The following is a 19,727-nucleotide window of genomic DNA, read 5'->3' as shown; positions in this document are numbered from 1 at the left end:
AACATCTACAGTGGGAACCGCATTGAGCTGGGATGCACACACTTGTGCTTCCAGCCAAGGGTGTGTGGGGTTTTGTGGTTTGTGGAGGCTGAAGAACAGGACTGCAGAGGAAGCCTCTCAGGTGCTCCCTGTCCAGTGTGTCTCCGGGACCTGGATGGTCTCCTACATACCACGGGGTGGATGTTCACCTTTCCACTGCGCTCCTTAAGAAGGACCATGGGTACTTTGTGCTTTTCATTCAGGAGTAAGAATTGCCCGTTCCTTCTTGGTGTTTGGGATGAGCAGGAGAAACCACTTACGGTGCTAAGCTTTGTGATGTCCGCAACGACATGAAAGGGAAAAAGCCTCCTGGGTCTTCTCTGGTAGGGGAGGTGCTCCCTGCATCGCTTTAGTCTCAGGTTCCCACTTGAGAAGCAACCCTGTGATTCTGCCCTGTGATAAATTGATACAGATGCCATATCTTTAGCTATATCGTGCCCTGAACGGAGCATGTCACAATTTGTAGATCTCTGATTACTCTCAGGACTCTGAGCCTCGTGTCCAGGAAGGCGATGTGGGTCCCGCCATGTGAGAGGCTGTGTCCCTGGAGCCAGGACTCCTAAGACGTGGTCCAGGCTCCCTCCTGGCAAACTCCCATTTCATTTTGACCGTGAGGCCAGCAGTTCTGTGCATGCTGAGCATTGCTCCCCTCCCTTTGCTCTTGAAGCAGCAGCCTGGGAGAGAAGAGTTGGCTTGCTCATCTGTGGTTCAAGCCAGTGACCTACACATGACCTTGGAGCTTGGAAGATGGTTATCCAAGCCAGTGAAGCTCTCTATAAACTTTGAGAGTGAGACAGAGAGACAGATACTCACTCACTGATTGGTTTAGATCATCTGGGGGAGGGAGACATGTTGGTGGAAAGACAACCGTGAACCAAAAATAATATCCCCCTTTTTGAAAATCTACCCCAAAACAAAATTATTTGTCCACAGTGCAGAAGGCCACAATCTGAGAATCATGCTGGTGTATCCGTCTAGATGTTAGGAGACAGGCACATCCCATCTTCACTCATCGATGTCAAAATTCTAAGCTTCATGGAGCGTATGGATGCAAAAAATGAAATAGTTTCAGGTCTGATTCTGTTAGAGCAGAAATTAGGACAGAGTACAAATCTGGTTCCCTGGAAATGAGCAGCTTAAAAGAATGCTTCTAATGATCGTTCAAGTTCATTGCCATTTAGAAAGGGGAACCTTTCAGAAGACAGGAAGGGACGGACGGCTTTGTTGTCTTGCTTTCCCTGCACTAACAGCTCTGCCAAAGCTCTGACGTCATCCTTACTTCAGAAATAGGTGCCTCACGGAAGGGAAACTGGCAAATAAGGCACTTGTGTGAGCTGCGTCTACTTTATTTGCTGCCTGCACACTGAGAGCCCAGCTTGCTTCTCTTGGTACTCTCCAGCTTTAGAGGGGCATGCGCACCGATTAGTCAAACCTGAATCAAAAAGGAGAATGTTGTCACCGAGTTGAAACGAGAAACAAAAATATGTAACTACAAGTTATTTTGCTTGTGGGTTTCAGCCTTCCTATCCCCAACATTTATTCCATGTATCGAGTGGCGGACACACTAGGTTCCAGAGATCTGGAGATGACATGGTGTCCCTGCCTTCTGGATGCTGAGTCTAGAGGTCAGAAATCGTGGACCATGTCAGGGATGGGTTCACAGGAGAAAGAAAGTCAACTGAGTCTGGCAGGATGATCAGGAGTTTTCCAGGTGAGAAGCAAGGAACAGAGGGAACACTCTGAGCACAGCGATGGTGGTCAGTGTGGCTTCTCATGGTCATCTACTGGGGGGCAGGGTGGTGGGACATATGGCTAATGAGATAGGAAAGGGGAGGGGTCACGGAAGCTAGGGACTTTGGAATTTATCCAACAGGCCGGCCAATCTCGACCTTCTGTTTTTCCTCCAGCACATGTATGCTGGAGTATATCCACATGTATCACATACCTCTTGGGTGTGGCCAGATGTGATGTTTGTAATGAAGCAAGACGTGAAAGTTCCCTGTAATCATCACACAACTATTAGCAGTACGTTCATAAATGTACATCGCCACAGATCTTGGTCTATGTGAGATAATCTCTGGGTTATCTCATGGGAATCTCACTCAATTCCCAAAGTATTTATGTGTAACTCGATTCCTTTTATCTCCTAGTGATAAATGTCTAAATGCAAGAAGAGGGTGAAAGTGATGCTTTTGCAAGGACATTTTTACATTGATTCTTCAAGAATATTTAACTTATTTTTTTTTAATGTTTATTTTTAAGAGAGAGAGAGAGAGTGAGCATGAGTCGGAAGGTGCATAGGGAGAGGGAGAGAGAGAGAGAAATAATCTCAAGCAGGGTCCAAGCTGTCAGCGTGGAGCCCGAAGTGAGGCTCAATCCTCACAAACTATGAGATTATGACCTGAGCCCAAATCAAGAGTCAGATGCTTAACAACTGATCCACCCAGACACCCCAAGAACATTTAATTTAACAAGTTGTTGCTCCTCAATGGGAAGTCACTGGCTGCCCAGGAGAAGGGCTCCTGGGGCCAGTGAGGAGGTTTCCACTGGGCAAGAAGTGGCCATGTTGGGGCTGGTTAGAAGGTTCTGAGCAGTGGAGAGGATGGGTTTGGGGAGGGAAGAAGAGTTTGGAGGCTCTCATGGCAGTCCTGCCCAGAAGCAGGGAAGTAGACACAGAGAGGAAGGCTAGGGGGTGAACCATAGGCTCCAGTGAGGAGGGGCTGATGGGGTCTGTCCGCCAGGGAAGCAGGAGCAAGCATTGTGTTAGGAGAGGACAAGGGCAGCGTTATTTGTCTTGGGTTCCTAGTTCCTGTGAGCTACCCTGGTCTTCTGATCTCAGGGACCCCCTAAGTCCTGAATTCTGCTGCAAGTGCAGTGGGAGTAGGGGAGGGAGAAGACTCCAAGGTCAGGGAGGAAGAGGGGCAGTGAAGCCCGGACTAAGAGTCTTCAGGCATGGGAAGGACCAGACTGTAGTGTCTAAGACATTCTTAACAAGAGGATGTTCCATGAAGGTGGAAGTGAGTAGAGAGTCCAACGACAGAGCGGCCAAGTCTATATGGCACTGGGAAAGTCCCTGGTTGGAGAAGCAGTTTCTGGAATGTGGAGGGAGCTAGAATCCAACTGCAAAATGATGGGGGGGGGGGGGACGATGAGACTGAGGGGACAAGGGGAGCTTGGTTGTGGAAGGAAAAGAGTAAGATGGGCAAGCGCTCGGAGGGGAAGGGGGGCTGAGGGAACTTTGGGGGTGAGACACACAGAAGCCAGCGTATGTTCTGGGGCTTGCGCCACTCTTCCTCCATGAAATGAAAAGAAGCTTCACGTCCTGTGTGCGTTACAGGGCCTGGCTCAAAGCTCATCCTTCCTAGAAGAAAAGTCTAATGGAAGTTAGTTGGGCCCTCAGGAGGGACTGTTCCAGATGTTTGCAGCTATGTGTGATGTCACAAAGTCTGAGCGGATGTCGGGCACAAAGCATTCTCCATCTGCCCTCTCTGCCACTTGTGTCTTGTCTTTCTATTTTCAAGAATGAATCCTTCCAAACGGTAGAACTCTGGAGTTTGAACTTGTTTCCCATGATATTTATAGTAGCATTAAATTTTGAGATGACTCCGTCTCCTCCCTTCCTAAAGAGTTGTTTTCTTGCTGTTTCTCGAATGTATACAGATTTTGAAAATAAATCATCTTGAGCAGTGGCTTGAAAATTCTGAAAATGACGTGGTGGTATCCTGTTTTATTGTTGGAGAGGCCCTCGGTGTTAGTGGTTCCCTTTAAGTGTTCATGCAACCTGCCAAATAAACATTTAATTGGAGAGCAATGCTTTTCCTTCACTTCTGTATCAAATATTTCACTTTGGATCAATGGACTTCCATTCTTGTAGGGAAAAAGAAACATTTCTAACCTGAATTTCTTAAGATGGCATTGATGACAGGCCAATCTATATAGATTTATTTAAATTGCAATTACAGTAAGTAGCCCACTTATATAAAGGGGATGCACTGGAAGTTTTATTTGAAGTAGGTTTTTTGAAAAAAAATTTCAAAAAAATAAAAAAATAAAAAAATGTGAGGGGCGCCTGGGTGGTTCAATCAGTTAAGCATCCGACTTCGGCTCAGGTCATGATCTCACAGTTCGTGGGTTCGAGCCCCGTGTTTGGCTCCACACTGTCAGTGCGGGATCGGGATTCTGTGTCTCCCTCTCTTGCTGCCCCTCCCCCACTCGTGCTTTCTCTCCCTCCAAAGCAAATAAACTTAAAAAATGTTTAGTTCAACGTTTAATTTTGAGATGACAGATTCAAATGCAGTTTTAAAAAATAATCTAGAAAGATCCTGTATGCCTTTTATGCAGTTTTCCCTAATGGTTTCAGCAGTGGAACAACCCGGATCCATAACAAGGATCTCTTTCAGGGCCCTTCCCTCGCTGCCCCATTCTTAATCTCTGATAACCACTAATCTGTTCTCCATTTCTACCATGTTGTCATTTGGGGGATTCATCTAAATGGAATCATACCGCGTATAACCTTTTGGGACTGGCTCTCTTTTTCACTCAGCATAATTCCCCAGCAATTGATCCCGGTTGTTACAAGCGTCAATAGTTTGTTCCTGTTTTTTTTGTTTTGTTTTGTTTTGTTTTTTTTAATGGTTTCATATTTTCCGTTTAACTTTGCGATCCATTTTGGTTAATTTTTGTATGAAGTGTGAAAATTACATTGAGGTTCACTTTTTTTTTCTTTTTTCTTTCTTTTTTTTTTGCCAGTGGATGTCTGGTTGTTCCAGTGCTGTTTGGTGGAGAGGCGCCTTTTGTCAAAAATCTGTTGGCTATATTTGTGTGGGTCTGTTTCTGGGTTCTCTATTCCATTACTATACTGTACAACTTAATATGGAATAGATTGGTTACTCTTTATTCTTTTTTTAAAATGTTTTATTTATTTATTTTGAGAGAGAGAGAGAGAGAGAGAGAGAGAGATTGAGCAGGGAAGGGGCAGAGAGAGAAGAAGGGAGAGAGAATCCCAAGCAGGCAGAGCCCGATGTGGGGCTTGAACCCACAAACCGTGAGATCATGACCTGAGCTGAGATCAAGAGTCAGACACTTAACCAACTAAGCCACCCAGGCTTCCCCAATAACTCTTTATTCTTTTTCAAGATTGTTTTAACTATTCTAACTCCTATGCTTCTATATATGAATTTTAGAATAAGCGTACCTATATCTATCAAACATCTTGCTGGTAGGAATTCCATTAAATGTGTATATTGTTTGGGGGAGATTTGACATACTTACTATGTTGACCTTCTAACCCATGAACACAGTATATACCTATTTATGTATTTTGGTCTTTTGGATGTTTTTTAATCAGAATTTTGTGATTTTTAGCATACAGAGCCTGTATATGTTAAGTTTATATGTAAACAGTTTATTTTCTTTGTAGTGATTGTAAATGTTGTGGGTTTTTTTGTTTGTTTTAATTTACTTTAAGAGAGAGAGTGTGTGTACATGAGTGTGAGAGGGGCAGAGAGAGAGGCAGAGAGAGAGAATCCTAAGCAGGCTCTACATTGTCAGCATAGAGCTCGATACAGGGCTTGAACCCATGAACCGTGAGATCATGACTTGAACTGAAATCAAGAGTCGGACACTCAGTTGACTGACCCACCCAGGCATCCCAATGTTGTATTTTTAATTTTGGTTTCCACATGTTCATTTTTGTTATAAAATAGGTGTTATAGATACACGATGCGGTTTCTCTTAGAAGCAATATCATAAATAGATACAGTTCCTTGACTAGCAGACAAAAGCCAGATTAAAACTCGTAAGAAAACTGGACTTAATGAGCAGTTACTAGAAAGAATAGTAGACTACCATATTGTTTATAATACTAGTACTAAACAATAGCTAATGTAAAATAGTTATCAAATATTTTGGAAAATGTCTAGTATAAGTATAGTTCTTATTTCAACTCATAACATGATTTTCCATTTTCTTCATGGATAGATTATGAAATCTCTCACGCATGTCCGATCCATTACTGTCACTTTTTGGACAAAAGCGTGTAATGAGAGTTTCCTGGGTTTAGTGGCTAGCAAAAATATTTAGGAAAATGTTTAAACAGGTTGCACAGGTAGAATGAACTGGGATTTGAGCAAAGGCAAAAAGGGTGTGTAGAAGAGGAAGCTGGGAAGTGTTATTCTGTTAGACTCTGATGCATTAATCTAGGCCAGTTTGGTTGCTACAGGGAAGCAGGGGGCCAGGATTTAAGAAGCCTCCAAAAGTTAGCTGTTTGTTTTGTGGGAGTGAATCTTTTTAAGGAAAACAAAACAAAACAAACAAACAAAAACCCTGCACTGTTGTGGCAACAGTGATTCATTGTCTCCTCCTATCTTGTTAAAAGACCCAGAGAGTCAACTATTTTACCCCGGCTTTGCTCCGGGAGGAGTTTTAGAAAACTTCTATGAAGGCACACAAGAAGATAAGATAAAATTTCAAATGGATGCAAAGCAAAATTAGTCAAAGGGAAAATAAGATGAGGGCCGTGACCGTGACTGAGATTTGGAAGCAGAAGTCAAGCTGGGAGGTTTTATTTGCCATCTTGAAGTGGGTAAACAATTTGGCGTGGACATATTATTTTTAACCCTTGCACACATAGTCACGAAGCCGGTGTTTAATTATTACGGCCGTCCGGGGTTATCTGCCTTGTTTTCATCGGCCACAGGACTGCTTGGGGGGAGAACATTGTCCTGCAGGGTTAATTGATAACAGGAATTCAGATCCTGCTTGGGGAGGCCTCTGCTGGCTGATGCAGCTGGTGGTCTGAGAACCCACGCCAGACCCACAGCACCCTGGCGGCAGCCCCGGAGCTTTTCCTCCAGCCCAAAGCTTTTGTGATGTATAGCGAAGTGAGGATGAACAATTAAGACCTTGCTCTTTTTGGTGACAGCAAGGACACCTCCAGCTGTAAGTAATTTTGTTAAGTTTTAGTATCTAAACAACGTAAATAGCCTTTTAAGAAGTGATTGTGGTAATTCTTATTTATTTACTTGTATGTATGTATGTATGTATGTATTTATTTATTTATTTATTTATTTTTCATTAGTTAAGGTTCCTCTGGTTTTTAAGTGAGGTGGGCAACCTGAGAGCCTTCTGAAGGTCGATCTTGCTAGCTCAGAGCATCGTCTGTGCTTTTAAGACACAATCTTTGTGTGTTTTAGAGAAAGTACTTCCGGCACCATTCTTTCTCCTGACGGCCCGTTTTCTGCCGTCAGTGGAAGAGGGAAGACAGCCACAGATGTCCCCACAATTTGTAAACCTGTAAACAGGCCCGTGCCACCCTAGTGTGCGGTTTAATGTATACACACGTGCGTGTCTGTCCCTTCCTTTGCAGCATTCGGTATCTAGGCTTTGTTCCTGGTTACGTGTTCCTTCTTCGCACAAAAACTAGAGTCAGAGAAATGTTGGCCCACTCCATTCTGTATTGTTGCAGCCCGTTTAGTAGACCGCTGTTGCATTTTTACTTTCTCTATAAAATGAGCCCGAAGACAATGGGAATGATCTAATTGCGTTTGAAGTAGCTGCTGGGCAGGCTTGTTGCAACAGCTGATGGGCTCCTCCGAGTTTCAAGAGCTATTTATGGTAGATTAGCTGGGATCAGGGCTCTCCAATTCAGGCCATAAAAGGCCCGTCCCATGTGGAGTTGCCCCACTGCTCCTGACGGCGCCCTCCGAGGCTGAAGCGTCCTCAGGTTTCACGTGGATTTACCCAGTAATGGATGGCCATACCGAGGCCAGATTGGGGAAGTTCAGCGTCAAGGACACCAGGGCACTGAAAACTTCAAAAAGAAGACTCTTTTCAATATTTTGGCGATCTTTCTTCCGAGAAACTTATGGGATGTAGCCTTCACCTTTTTACTGCATTTGGCATCCAGACGCCTTTTGGAAAGCACCGATCTAAATTTATCCTGTTCTGAATCATCACTTCTGATGCCGTTGCCTAGTTTGCGTGGTGATATTTGATTTTGTACAGTGTTCCTGGGGCTAATTTTTGATATTTTGCTTTTTGTTTAGAATTTGAAAGTAGCGGCCGTTGAAAGGAGACACAAAGAATATACTTGAGGACATCCAAAGCCGGGTTTTTATTTTTTAATTAGAAAAATAAGAAATTTCAGTGTGATTTTTTTCTCCCCCCCCTCCCCCTTTAACTTAGAGGAACAAGGATTAAACAGAAATTTGAAGTAAGTGAAAAATCTTCCTATAAATGTAAATACAGCTGTTGATAAAGTGCTGTCTGTCGGAGCATGCTTCCTAGGGTTTGCTGACTTCAGGCGCTAGAATGTTCCTGCCAGTATGTGCTACTTATTGCTAGTTGCTTCTCTGTGTGCCCTTGGGCATGTTTTTTAGGGGTTTGGAATGACTGGATTTTTTCTCCTTAAAAATGAAAGAGCCTTATGATACAGAGAAGTTTGTACTAACAATTTAATGAATATAGTTTAGTAAATACATTCTGTCTAAATGGGAGCACTTGAAGCCTTGGAATTAAAAGCATATTCACAATACAGGGTACTTCAATAATTGTATCACAAGTACGGCGGGTGCAGTTCAGAAGGGCACGTTTTATTTCACACGTGGAAATGTAAATCGCCAGTGATCCTTTTGTATAATCTTTGTTTTGAGGGATCTTTACCTTGGTACTCTGATTCTTCTTATAGAACCTCTGATGTTCCAGAATTTAAAAACAAGAAACAACAAAAAACCCTCAAGCTTTAGTTTCTAGATTTTTGAACTGTATTTCATTTTTAAATTCGCCAAGAGAAAAATTCGTTAGTAGCCTTTTTAAGCCCTAGAGAAAGCTGTGGTTCTGTAATTTGGCTTAGTGATTTGCTTCTGTCAAAAAACAGCAAAGAGCTATAGAACATTTATGGTTGATTCGACATATTGCTCCTTTAAAAAAAAAAGATTACAAAATTTTTTTTATTGTTTGTTTTTAAGAGAGAGAGAGAGACAGAATGCAACTGGGGGAGGAGCAGAGAGAGAGGGAGGCACAGAATCTGAAGCAGGCTCCAGGCTCTGAGCTGTCAGCACAGAGCCCGACACGGGGCTCGAACTCACCAACCACGAGATCGTGACCGGAGCCGAGGTTGGACGCTTAACAGACTGAGCCACCCAGGCGCCCCAAAAAGATTGTTTTTTTTTAGTACCATATCAGATAGACCAGTAGGAGCAGTAATTATTTTTATCAGGTAGCAGAGTATTTATAGAGATGAGTTTCATCGGTGAACCCTGCTGTGGTTCTCAAACCAGAGGTGGTGGCATGTCTTCAGCGGGCATTTGGAAATGCTTGGGGGCCTTTCTGGTTTTCACGACGACCGTGGCCAGCATGTGGGGCAATGTGGTTAAGAATCACAAATCCTCTGTAATGTGGGACAGTCTCCCCTGGTGAAGCATGCCTCTGACCAAGATCCTGGGGTTTTCCTTGCTGAGAAAAGCGGCAAGGTATAAATGCTCCCTCCCATTCCAGAGAGAAGCTGGATATAGAGGCTGCCTCTTCTCACCAGACCAGGGGAACTCTTGAGCCAAGCAGTTGGGTGTCTTGCCAGGAGTGGGCCATCCTTGCCACTGCTCTGGGGGGTCGGGGGGAGAGGAGGAGCCACAGACGAGCAGAGACACTGCTCATCACGCTTCCTTCTGTTGAGAGTGGGACAATGCTTGTTAGCCCTCCAGGCAATGCTTTTTTGCAACCCCATCTAACTCTGGTGCCAGAAGCATAACTTCCAGAGTAAAATTTGGTTGAAGTACCCAGCTTCTATCCCTTTCATTTGACAGACCCAGGAGACCCCACTTTTGCTTGTACTTTTGAGACCCCACTGTTTCTTGGTAACCACTCCTCTGGAAGGCTGTGAGTATCAGTTCAGAATGCACATCTTTGTTAACATATGGGGCCGTTAAAAATTCTCCTGTTGAGGATTTGAATCTGAAGAAAAGGGCCGCTGGTCTTCAGCGGGGCAGGGATGTCCCGAGAGCGGCTGTTCAGGGGTCACAGGCTGTGCAGAGAGCCGAGGTGGGGGAACCACCAGAGGTGTGTTTTTATTGTCGGACACGAAGGGAGTCCTCTCCTCACTGTAGGACTTCCTGGGCTCTTAGGACGCTGGTTACAGTGACACTCACAGTGGCTTCCCCACGACCAGGAGAATTTCCAGTCTGGAGCTTTCCTGCAGTCCTGGGCTTCATTATTTTGTAACTCTGAACCAGAAGCCGTGCCATCACCTTGACTCCTCTCCCTATAGGTCACCAAGGCCACTACATCTGACTCTGAAATGATGCACCTGCCCACCACCTCCTCCCGAGCCTCCTTGTCCCTTCCCTGGATGAGTGCATTGCCCTTACTTAGTCCTTTTGCCCCCAAGTTCCCCGCTGTCCAATCCATCCTCAGAATGACCTAAACAAGGTCTGATCCTGTCGCTTCTCAAAAGTCAAACCTTCCGTGGTTTCCCACTGATGACAGGTGAGAGCCCGACTTCGTAGCCTCCCCCTCAGGGTTTTTCATGCCACCGGCTTGCTGGCCTCCCTCCCTGAAATGTTCTGCCTTCCCTCGCGTGCCAGGGAAGTGTTATCAGAGGAGATCTTTCCAGAAGCTTCCATCTATTTGCCTCTGGGCTCCAGGGTCAGATTCCTGGCACCGTGTCCTGGCACCTCCTCCCTCTGTAGGGGGGCACCCAACAAGACAGCTGGGTCCCAGCTCTCTTACCACCCAGGATCTAGCCCATTGCCCAATGGGTGAATGGATTGGATGCAATGGAATAACTTTGGATTCTTCATATCTAAATTTAACCGTCTATGAAATAATTTGCCATTGTTACGTGTTACTACGGAAGTGAGCGTTCTCTGTTATAAGCTCTGGTTTTTTTCTTCGGTATCTAATAATACAAGCAGATTTGTCTTACAAGTGTGATGGGGTTTATATGTAATGCTTTTGCCAACACAGGAAATGAAGGTGCCTTCGATAAAGCCAGCCGCTTCATTATTGGAGCCTTGCCTAAAATGAAGAAACTCCCCTAGCGGTGTGCTTTGACTTACGTGCTTTCCCCAAGCATTAAACTTTATCCCTCAGATGCAACGTCTCAGGATGGCTTTCCTTGCTGACCTTGGGTGGGAACGTAGCCCCTAGACGTCCGGTTCAGAGAGATCTCTGTCTCACTCCTAGTTGCAGGAGGCTTTGGAAGAGGCATTTGTTTCGCCTCATACCTCGCTTATTCTCTTCTAAAAGTTGATCCTTTAGTCCCGGACAAGTTCATAACCTATTTCGAACTGGCTTTTGTATGAATACGATCAAAGAAAGAGCTTTAGTATTTGCCTTGGGATAGTTTCTCCATGTCACCATGCTGGTTTCCTCTCAGCACGTATGTATTACACGTCTGTGTGTGGGTCTCTGAGTCGGATGCCGTGGGATGAAGACAGTGAAGCTTGTTCCCATCCTTGGTGAGGTCCTTTCCTAGAGGGGTTCAGATCGGGTCTCCATGAAGCTGTTTTACAAAAAGGCTAGGAGGGATGAACACTAATAACATGCCAGCCACGCTCAGTGCCAACCTCTCTGCCTTCGTTATCTCACTTAATCTGTACGGTGGCCCTGAGACATCATACTATTATCCTCATTCTACAGGGGAAAAAATCCTGAGGTTTAAAGAGGCCTGCCCAAGGGCCCGTCCCACGGGGTCAGGGTAGAGCTGATTCTAACAGTCCAGTAGGATTTCAGTGCCCATCTTTCTGACCCCTACTTTAAACCAGTGAGTCTTAGACTTTATTTTTTATTTTTTAATTTTTATAATGTATGTTTATTTTTGAGAGAGAAAGACTGAGCACGAGTGGGACAGGGGTAGAGAGGGTGGGGGGGAGACACAGAATCCGAAGCAGGCTACATCCAGGCTCTGAGCTGTCAGCACAACGTGGGGCTCAAACCCATGAACTATGAGATCATGACCTGAGCCGAAGTCCGACGCGACGCTTAACCGACTGAGTCACCCAGGCGCCCCAACGTCTCAGACTTGAATAAGCATCACCTGCAATCTTGTTAATGAGCCGGTTCTGACTCAGCAGGTCTGGGGTAGGGCCAGAGCTTCAGCAAAGACCCCAGGTGGTCCTGATGCCTCCGGTCAGCACTGGCTGTGAGTAGCAGTGTTTTAAACTACACCGCTTCCGGGGCGCCTGGGTGGCTCAGTCGATTAAGCATCTGACGTCGGCCCAGGTCACGATCTCCTGATTAGCGTGTTCGAGCCCGTGTCATGCTGTGTGCTGACAGCTCAGAGCCTGGAAGGAGCCTGCTTTGGATTCTATGTCTTCTTCTGTCTCTCTCTGTCCCTCCCCCACTCGCGCTCTCTCTCTCAAAAATAAATCAACCTTAAAACAAAACACTACACTGCTTCCTTATGGAACCACTGAGATGAAACAATCAGGTTGGAGGGAGAGCCGAGGGCTTCCCGTGGTAGAGGTGATCTTCCGGGCTAACCTTCTCTGGACTTTTCTTGCCATCCCTTCCCACCCTTTGCTTACACAGTTGCCCCCCCCCCCCCCATTTCTCTTCCAAGGTCTGCTTTCCTCCTGGCTCCTCCTCCTCCTCACACTGAAAACAGACTCAAGTTTCCTCCGTCCTAAATAAAGATCCCCTTGACCTCGAGCGATCAGCTATTTCTTTCACTGCACACTCGCTCCTCAACACCCACAGCTCCTTAGAGCTGCTTTCGCCCTCCCAGACCCACGTGATCTCCTGATTGCTTTAACGCTGAGCACCTCTTTATGAGGATCCTGCCTTGGGTCTACACTGACCACAATGTTCTGGAGCTCTCCTAACACCTTTATTTTCTAAATCATGCCCTGTCTCCTCCCTGGTGCAGCTTACCTTCGTAGGGTTAAGGTCAACATTCTTCTGCTTCCCTCTATATGGTGAATTATATGATCTGCCTGTACATACGTCAGCATCTGTATCCTATATAGTATTGATAGAATCGTGTATAAAGAAAGTTTGTGAGTGACGATGCAAAGGGCTCGTATAAGTCACAGTAATCTGTGAACTGCTTTGGTTAATCAGAGGCTTCATGTTTCTTTCTGGATTTTCAGTTACGTTCTGAGTATGGAAAGTTGGCAAATAACTTAGGCTCAGACATAGAGTGTCATTGAACAGAAAAATCAATTGGTATTTTTAGATTTTTTGTGATATCCAGTATTTTAAATATTTTGAGCCCTGAGCTTTTCATACATTCTGAAAACACTGCAGCTGGGAGCACCTAGGTGGCTCAGTCCTGGCATCCAACTCTTGATTTCGGCTCAGGTCATGATCTCACGTTTCATGAGATCTAGCCCCACATCTGGCTCTGGGCCGACAGTGTGGAGCCTGCTTGGGATTCTCTCTCTCTCCCTTCCTCTCTGTTCCTCCCCCCCCCCCCATAGCTCTCTCCCTCCCTCTCTCTCTCAAAATAAACATTAAAAAAGTGAAATATAAACACTGTACCTAACTTTACGTCATGTAACCAAAGATTTAAAATATACATATGCACTTGCTCACACATTCAACGAAACAAGCCAGGCCAGCCGAGATTGAAACAGGAAAGCGGTTGATTTTCAGTTCCTTAAAATATGTTGAATTACGAAGTGGGTGATGAAAGGTAAAATAACCTTTGAAAATTTTAGTATGTTTTGTGTAGATTTCCTTAGGAAAAAAAATTTAATTAAAGCAGGGATTTCAGATTTCCAGGCTCAGGGACACTGTTTATTGTGCAATTACTTCATACCTTTAACAGCTGCTGTTATGAAATGGAAGGACAAATGACATTGTAACATTATTGCTTGTTTCCAAGTATCACTTCCGGTACCTTCCCCAGCTAATGGCTCTGTAGGCTTGAGCCAGGTTAGAAAAATAAACTCAGGCATGCTGTTCAGAGGTAGATGGCTCTCCAAATTATGTTCATGGTCTTAATTTCCACCAGATGTTCGTTTTAGCCAGACACACATAATCATTTGGCTTTATTATTTCATGCATTTTTGATTGAAAGTGTTGAATATTTTAAAATTCTGTGATCCGGTAAATATCGTTGTGATGCGGTCGTGGAGGATGAGTAAGCTTCATGCGATGCCTTCTACCCCAACGCGGGATCCTCCCATTTGAGATGGAATTTATTTAGTTGGATTTGTATCAGTTCTTCTCTCTGGAGGCTTCAGGGAGCTTGCAGACATCTAACAGTCCTTAAATATTTCAAAAGAGAACTTCAGCAAGAAGGTGGAGCCGGGAGCCAAGCGGAGGAAAATAATGTGAAAGCAATGATAGCAAAGAATCTTTGTGTCCCACCCACCTCAGCCCACCTCCCAGAGCTCCCGAGAATGGTTTTCCCTGCTCTCAGTGGGGGAAGAGAATTTCATTTGGAAATTAAGGGTGTTTGATCCTAAGGAATGCTTGGGGCAGTGGCAGAGTAAGCGGGAGCAGCCCTGGTCTTAAGGACCAGCTGTGTGACCTTGGGTAAGTTCTTACCCTCTCTGAGCCTCATTCATTAAAGTGAGCATAGGAATGGAGGATTTCTAAGGTCCCCTCTACCTATTGGGATCCTATAATTCAAAGACTTCACAGTTTGAAAGTACTCTGGTCTCCCCTGGAAAGGAAACCCTGCATCTGGAAGGTGTGGCTCAAGGCAGCAGAGCAGGACCAAGCCAGAAATGTCTGAAGAAAGAATACGTACGTGTTTTAAAGTGTGTTCTCACCATACTGGCTTGATGTAGCCTGTTCTTCCTCCTTGGTTGGCTTGGTCACTGTTCTTTGTCTGTGATCCTTTATTTTTGGTTTTCTCAGTGTTTTCTTTTGTGTTCATTTAAATACTTAAATTTTAGTTCCTATAGCCTAATTTATTCTTCTTTTGCACTTTGTGAAACCCCAGAGTGGTCATGGCAAACCCCAGGAGGGATGCCTGAGACAGAATTTTCCTGTTCACAACAGGAGTAGGGTATGCTTGGCTTCTTTTTTCTTTTTTTTTTTTTTTTTTTTTTTTTTTGTCGCTTTACACTTATTAGCTCGCTGCCAGACATTCATTCTTTTTTTTTTTTTAAATATTCATTTTTGAAAGGCAGCGAGAGACAGAGCATGAATGGGGGAGGGGCAGAGAGAGAGGGAGACACAGAATCTGAAGCAGGCTCCAGGCTCCGAGCTGTCAGCACAGAGCCCAATGGGGGGCTTGAACTGACAAACCGTGAGATCATGACCTGAGCCGAAGTTGGACACTGAACCGACTGAGCCACCCAGGCACCCAGAATTTTGTTAAATTTTTACGTTGAATTTTGCACCAGTTGTAAAGGGCGTTCTTGGTTCGTAGGGCTATAAACATTTCAACCTTTGTCCTTCACAAGGTAATTATTTCATTAAAAGTAAATTACAATTTATTCAGTAGCTCCAGATAAAAATGCTAATCACATGGTAAATGGATATGCTAAGATTTGAGAACAAATTACCTTGGTATTTTAATGGAGAGAGTTTTCTGAGCTAATTTTTATTCATAGCCTCTCTCTGGCTAATGTGAGGCTGGTGATGATTTCTATAATTAATGAGCTCAAGTTATAAAAAAAAAAAAAAGACTAACAGGTAGACAATAGGGCAGTGTGGAGCCAACATTTTTATTGCAGAGAAGTTGGGTTTCAGGCCATCACTGCAAAAGGTGCTCTTACTGAGCGAATGTTTTTAAATAGGTACACAAACAGGCTTTAGGAGGTTATGGTATCTCCCAAAACATCTATGAAAAATGTTCCTTGTTTTAAAAGCTCATTTAATGGAGGTGAGGATCCATTGTTTTCCTTTTTTTTCTTAACTTTTTTTTTTTTTTTTTTTTTTAGAGAGAGCATGAGCAGGAAGGAGGGGCAGAGAGAGAGAGAGAGAGAGAGAGAGAGAGAGAGAGAGAGTCTTAAGCAGGCTCCAGGCTCAGCACTGAGCCTGACATGGGGTTTGATCCCACGGCCCTGGGATTATGACATGAGCCAAAATCAAGAGTTGGACTCCCAACTGACTAAGCCACCCAGGTGCCCCATGTTTTCCATTTTTTGCTGAAGGAGTTGGGCTGTGACTCCCATGAGAAACTAAAGTCACGTTCCAATTTTTGAATAGAAGTGAGGTGCCTGGAAGTCTCTAGGTGACCCCACGTGGGGGCGTACCCCTGGAGCGTGTGAAGGTTTAGCATCCACCGGCTGGAACAGGGTTGGGCAGCCCACAAGTCTGGGTCATCGCTGCTCAGTACAACGCCCCGTGTTGATGGCTGTATTCTCCGGATGGGAGTGTTCTGCACGGTACCCTCAGGCCACAGGCGGCTGTCGAGCACTTGAAAATGTGGCAAGGGCTATTGAGGAATTGAACTTTTAACTTACTTTTAATTCGTTTAAGCTCCAGTAGCACTGTGTTGGACGTCACAGGTCCAGAGGAAGTGGATTTACGCCCCGTGCGTCTACTCATAAGAGCAGGGGGCTATAGTGCGTCACCTGTTGACATAGCCACGGGGTGGGTGATACTTGGATGGCAGAGGGAACACAGAAAACTCTGTGCTTTTCAAGAGCTCATGGAAACGTATCGCCTCCGAGGTGGCTTTCCTGTGGATTCCCCGTTCCTCCCACTCATCCACAAATACACACCCCCAGGGTAAGCGGGTACACACACGATATGGTTCTGTAGGTTCTTTGCGGCCCTGGACACATTCGGTGTTCATGTCCACGTTTTGAATTGTGTGGCTTTACAGTCCAATAACAGCCCTAGAGTTGGGTCCTTCGGTCTGCCCGGCAGCACCTGCCTGATGGTCGGTGTGGATGGGAGGGCCGCCAATGCAGTGGCAAAGTCGTTTGGAGGGGTATCCTTGGATAGGTTGCCGGCATGTCAACCTAGGCTTTATTGTGGGTTTGTTGTTTTTTCCTACATTTGTGTTTTGGCTGAAAGTGATGGGGTTTTGTGAGAAGTGACTTCACGTGAATTTTTTTGCTTGTTTTCGTTTTTACCTTTTTTTATACCTGTGGGTGCAAACTCAAGCTGTCCTCTGGGAACCAGGGCCGTGGTGCGGGTGGTGAGGAGACTTTTCTGTGATAGCAGCTCATGGGACGGCTCTACTTACCAAGCCTGCAGGATACCCCTCATTCATCCATCCTAGTTATTTTTGAGGGCCGGCCGTGGCGACTAAGGATTCTGCGTGTTCCCCAGATGCCTGTGGCTGGTGAGCCTCCGAGAGTGGAGAAGGCAGAGTCGGGCAGCCTGGTGGGAAGAACAGAGGGGACCCCGCCAGCCGGCACAAGTCGCCGAGCGACGAGGCATTCACCCACACCATCTGCTCTCGCACGCCCATTCCCCTCCGTGTGGGAATGCCTCTCCTCGCCAACCCTCCCAGCCTCCCCGCCTCAGAGAGCTTACTGCCTTCCCTGGGAAAGTCTCCTCGGGCCAGCTTTCGGCTCCCACAGCCACTGGCTGGTCTGAGCAAGCTCGGAGAAAGTCCTGGTGTCCTCACGCATGGAGTAATGCAAGCAGGTCCGATTATGCTCCACTCCACCGCTTCCCACCTGAAATCAAAATAGACCAGAGTGATGTTTCACCCTACAGGTGCAACAGGACTGACTTGTGTCTGAAAAGAATGTAGCGATCCATTACTGAATACACTAGGTAAGAGGCAGGGACAGTGCCTCGTTGCCCCTGTGGAACCCTTGCATCGAGTACGGATGAATCAATGTGGTTAATTAGATTAGATGACCATGTATCAAAAACTATTCAGCTCAGCTGTTGAGCTGAATAGATGTTTTTAAAATAACCAATCGAGTTGAGTCTCCTCGTTACCACCTGACCTTCTTTGGTTTGTCAGAGGGGTGGGTGGGTATTTAGGGACAATATAAGGTGAGTCAGACACATCCGTTTCCTCCTCTTGTCTGTTCCCCTCTTCTTTCTTTTTCCTTTCCTTCACTTTCCTTTCCTTTCTTCCCTTTCTTCTTCTTTCTTTCCTTCCTCTTCTGTTCCTGTCCTCTTTTCATCTTTTCACTTCCTATTTTTCTTCTCTATTCTCGTACTTTCTTTTCTCTTGCTGCTTCTCTTTATCTTCAGCTAAGTCAAGACATAAGCAACATGGCCATGGATATCTGTAAGTTTTAATGATTTTAATGTGTGCAGTTTTTATTTTTTTTTTTATTTTTTATTTTTTTAATTTTTTTTTTCAACGTTTATTTATTTGTGGGACAGAGAGAGACAGAGCATGAACGGGGGAGGGGCAGAGAGAGAGGGAGACACAGAATCGGAAACAGGCTCCAGGCTCTGAGCCATCAGCCCAGAGCCTGACGCGGGGCTCGAACTCACGGACCGCGAGATCGTGACCTGGCTGAAGTCGGACGCTTAACCGACTGCGCCACCCAGGCGCCCCGATGTGTGCAGTTTTTAAAATACGTGTGTGTGTGTGTATGTTTATACAGACATAAAATCTCCCTTTACACAGTTCTGACCCTTTTGTAGCACGGTTAATACTATAGATGATCTCTTAAAAATTATTGTGTTCTGCAACACGGAGTCTGATTTGTAGGCCTCGTTATATTTTGTGGAAAGAGACTCGTCTCTTGGTAGAGCAAATTGGCCATCTTTCCTTCACGTTATCTCTGTTCGCATGCATATTATATGCCTCCGTGCGGATATGTACGAATAACAGCCAGAAAATATGTGCTTATATTTTTCTTTCTTCTTTGTTCCTACTTGGCATCTTTCAATATGTCGTGTGGCACTAGCGATAAGGAGAAAGTGAGTACTAGATGCTGCAGTTTAATTTTAGTGGCACACAAATGACAACCAAGTCTCTGCTGCTGCTCTGGTGTTGTTAACTCAAATGTAAAATTAGAAATGTGGTAATTATTCGGCCGTTCTGGCTTTCTAGGGGAAACCATATCATAGTGTGTGTGTGTATGTGCTGGCCTTTAAAAATAGATCTCGCCCCACAAGGAGATGACCCCCAGCTCAGCCATACTTCACAGGTCCTGTGCATCTGTGGGCTTTGCCAGCGGTGGCTGTGAGTTCTCGACTCTTCCCAGGAGCATTAAGCACTGGCTGCATTCAGTTCATCTTTGGTCAAAGCTCTTGTGCTTTAAAAGCTGACTCCTGGCGCGTAAACACTCTTGACCCTGGTTGTAAACATTTGTCATACGTCTGGTTAGTTTTAGTTTTCACTGACCAAAATCATTTTGGCAGAAGGGTCCTTAAAGTTTGACAGCCCGACAAATTACACAGAATCCCTTGTTTTTCTCACACAGGCTTTGACTATGACTCACTATCCATCTGAACACGTTTCTTCTCTGGTACTGAAAATCTCCTTAAATATATATTCTTGAGCAACCGAAGTTTAGACAAGAACTTAAACACTGGATGACTGGGGAAAACATGTTTTGGGGCTTCGCGTCTTCTGTCAGTCCTCTGAGGGGATCGGGATCAAAGAAGATCGTTAATCTTAACATTTCTGTTTAGATTCTGGAGGCCATGACCTCCTCACTTTATCTTTCCACTGGGGTACTTGGTTGTTGTCATTCTGGGCTACTTAGGTGATGGCAAAGCCACCTGGATCCCAAGTTGACACTTGTGTTGTCCAAGCTGACACTCCGCCATGTGCTTCTGGAGTCTTCAGACGCTTGGAGGCCACACCAGTGCTCTGCATTGAGTTGTCTGCCGAAAGGCCCCAACTGTGCCCTGTGAGA

General features: G+C 45.2%; 1 long non-coding RNA gene across 1 annotated transcript; it reads left to right on the top strand.

Annotated features, from left to right (window-relative positions):
• Positions 1-6,990: 6,990 nt before the first annotated feature.
• Positions 6,991-11,125, top strand: LOC147579440 (uncharacterized). The gene is made up of 2 exons (XR_015253947.1): positions 6,991-8,251; positions 10,999-11,125. It is a non-coding gene; the product is annotated as an uncharacterized LOC147579440 (long non-coding RNA).
• The last annotated feature ends 8,602 nt before the right edge of the window (positions 11,126-19,727 follow it).

The sequence above is a fragment of the Puma concolor genome, chromosome B4 (assembly GCF_028749965.1).
Source record: "Puma concolor isolate L17-30 chromosome B4, mPumCon1.1.hap2, whole genome shotgun sequence".
Classification (NCBI taxonomy): domain Eukaryota; kingdom Metazoa; phylum Chordata; class Mammalia; order Carnivora; family Felidae; genus Puma; species Puma concolor.
This window is presented reverse-complemented; position numbering and strand designations above follow the sequence as displayed.